Source organism: Galeopterus variegatus, unplaced genomic scaffold, assembly GCF_000696425.1.
Source record: "Galeopterus variegatus unplaced genomic scaffold, G_variegatus-3.0.2 Scaffold1996, whole genome shotgun sequence".
Lineage (NCBI taxonomy): Eukaryota > Metazoa > Chordata > Mammalia > Dermoptera > Cynocephalidae > Galeopterus > Galeopterus variegatus.
This window is the reverse complement of record NW_007728107.1, coordinates 30,607-33,788: the sequence shown is the minus strand read 5'-3', so window position 1 is coordinate 33,788 and position 3,182 is coordinate 30,607. Positions and strand designations below refer to the sequence as shown.

The 3,182-nt window shown below is 38.7% G+C and overlaps 1 pseudogene; it reads left to right on the top strand.

The window, feature by feature from the left end:
• Positions 1-1,060: 1,060 nt before the first annotated feature.
• On the top strand, positions 1,061-1,771 carry LOC103596351 (annotated as a pseudogene).
• The last annotated feature ends 1,411 nt before the right edge of the window (positions 1,772-3,182 follow it).

Genomic DNA, 3,182 nt, shown 5'->3' with positions numbered 1-3,182 from the left:
TAGTTGCATCTTATTTTTTTTATTGAAACATAATTGATTGTACATGTCTGTGGGGAACAGAGTTGCATATCAATACTATGTACAATGTGTGATGCTCAAATCAGGGTAATTAGAATATTCAACATTAGGGCCGAGCCCGTGGTGCACTCAGGAGAGTGCAGCGCTGGGAGCGCAGCGGCGCTGGGAGCGCAGCAGCGCTCCTGCCGCGGGTTTGGATCCTATATAGGGATGGCCGGTGCGCTCACTGGCTGAGCGTGGTGTGGCCAGTCTCAAAAAGGACAAAAAAAAAAAAAAGAATATTCAATATTATATAATGTTATCATTTTTCATGGCCCTTTATCAGTTCTTCCCCTACCCTGCATCTCCCTCCCCCTTCCCACCTCTGGTAACTTTAGTTCTGTTCTCTCCTTTTGAAAGTTCAGTGTGTTATTGTGATTGTTGTATCTTTCTTTCTTTCAGCTCCCACTTATGAATGAGGACATGCAGTATTTCTCTTTGTGTGTCTGGCTTATTTCTCTTAACATAATTTTCTGTAACTTCATCTATGTTGCTGCAAATGGTGGGACTTTATTCTTTTTTATGGCAGAGAAGTATTCCATTGTGTAAATATACCACATTTCTAATTGCATCTTATTAAGCAAGCATTATTGGCATTCCTAGGAATTCAGCCCGTCAGGCTTGGTCAAGCACTTTTTCTTTTGCTATTTCCCCCTTCCCCTAGCTAAGGCCCTTTCTAACTGGGGTCAGGGGAACAGCTATGGGAAATCAGGGGTCTGTCCTTTGGTTTCAAATCCCTTTCTCCCTTTTGAATAGCCACTTGGCAAAGAGATCCCAACCCTGGGAGGACAGCCTATGCCAGCTCCTTCCACTAGAAAGGATTTCATGCTCCTAGCTTTCTCCTTGCCTCTTCTGAGAGCCAATCAAAACAAAAATATGCCAGAGAAACATAGAAATTTAAAGAGACTCAAAGTATGATTTCAGAAGAAAGGCTTTAAGCTTCTAACTGAGTCAGGTAGAATCCTATCCAAAAGCTCATCGATTGGTCCCAAGCCAGAGTATTCTAGTACAGATCAGACATTTTGTAATGATGCCTGAAATAAATACTGACCATCTTGATGAGCAACAGGTTCAACTCCTGGCAGAGATGTGGATTCTTATTGATGAAAATGACAATATAATTGGGGCTGAGACCAAGAATAATTGTCACCTGAATGAAAACGTTGAGAAGGAATTATTGCATTGAGCTTTTAGTATCTTCTTATTTAACACTGAAAATAAGCTCCTGCTACAGCAGAGATCAGATGCTAAAATTGCCTTTCCAGGTTGTTTTACTGACACTTGCTGTAGCCATCCATTACACAATCCAGGTGAGCTTGAAGAAAGTCATGCCAGTGGAGTCAGCAGGGTGGCCCAGAGGCACTTGAAATCTGAGTTAGGAATTCTCTTGGAAGAGGTTCCTCCAGAAGAAATTAGTTATCTAACACAAATTCACTAGAAAGCTCAGGCTGATGGTATGTGGGGTGAACATGAAACTGATTACATTTTGTTTGTGATGAAGAATATAACTTTGAATTCAGATCCCAATGAGATCAAAAGCTATTGTTATGTGTCAAAGGAAGCACTAGAAGAACTTCTGAAAAAAGCAGCCAGTGGTGAAATTTAGATGACTTCATGGTTTCAAATTATTGCAGAGACTTTTCTCTTTAAATTGTGGGATGACTTAAATCATTTGAATCCATTTGTTGACCAGGAGAAACTATACAGAATGTGAATGTGGAACTGAATGATTACTGAAAAATTTGTCTACTTAGTAAACTTAGAATGATATTTTTTTTGTGGCCACCATAGGTGGGAAAGGAGGAGGGGATGGGGGGCTACGGAGAAATTGTTAAAAGGCCACAAAAAAATGTTTACATTGAGTAATGATAAAACAAACAAACAATGCAATAAATTTTAAAAATTGAAAAGATAATAAAATTAAGAAAAATTTTTTTTTTCCTTTTTGTCTTTTTTCGTGACCGATAATGGGATCGCAACCCTCAGTGTCGCGTCCGCACCGTGACCGTCAACGGGCTTGCAACCCTCGGTGTTGCACCCACACTGCGCTCAACCAGTGAGCGGACCGGTCTCTATATGGGATCCGAACCCTCGGCGGGAGCGCCGCCGCACTCCCAAGCGCCACACTCTACCGAGTGTGCCACCGGGCCAGCCCAAGAAAAATTTTTTTAAAAGAGTGATTTAAAAAAAAATTTGGTTCCCTATTAGGAGAACTTTCAGATGATACATTGATACTTTATAACTTGTGTGGAAAAACAATTAACTTAGAATTTTTTATTACACACCCTGTATATATGAACTGCTGTTTGTAAAAGACAGTTGTGAAAGATTGTTATAAAATGGGAGACAGAGCAAATGAAACTTAATTTAACCTGTTCAAACACATGGTTATGACAAATTTGAAGAAATAAGCAAAGCTCTTCATTTTTGATATGTTGTGATAAACGTTTTCAGAATTCTAGTACAGCACTTAGCTATTTGCTAGGTACTCTATATATCATTAATTTTTATCATAGTCCAGAACATTGTACCAAGGAAATTATTTGCTTAGGTACTTCAAAACAGTTCTAATTAACTTTCCATGTTAACTGATTGAACTGGCAGAGCAGGTTCAAGGGAAATTAAGTGGTATATATCCTATTTTCTATATTTTTAAATTGATTTTCTGGTTTAATCATTCTGAAAGTATTATTTTGATATTTAAAGTCAACCATTGCTTTTGATAATGATATTCATTAGATTAAATCTTCTTTTAAATAGTATTTGCCAATTAGCAAAGTGTATGTTTTCAGAATTACAGTGGGCAGAGATGCCATTCATAAAATGGAAATTGAATCCTACTCTACAGCAGGGTTTCTTATCCTTGGCAATATTGACATTTCGGCTGGATATTTCTTTGTTGTAAGTCCAACCTGTGCTTTGTAAGACAGTTAGCAGCATCCCTGGGCTCTATACACTAAATGCCATTAGTACCCCTTCTCCCATGACAATCAAAATTACACCAGATATTGCCAGTGTCCCCCCGGGGGTACTCACATGCAGTTGAGAACCACTATTCTACTAAGGCCATATTGTAGAGGAAAAAAATAATAATGAGAAAGGGAGAAATTCATGTTAACTAGGTT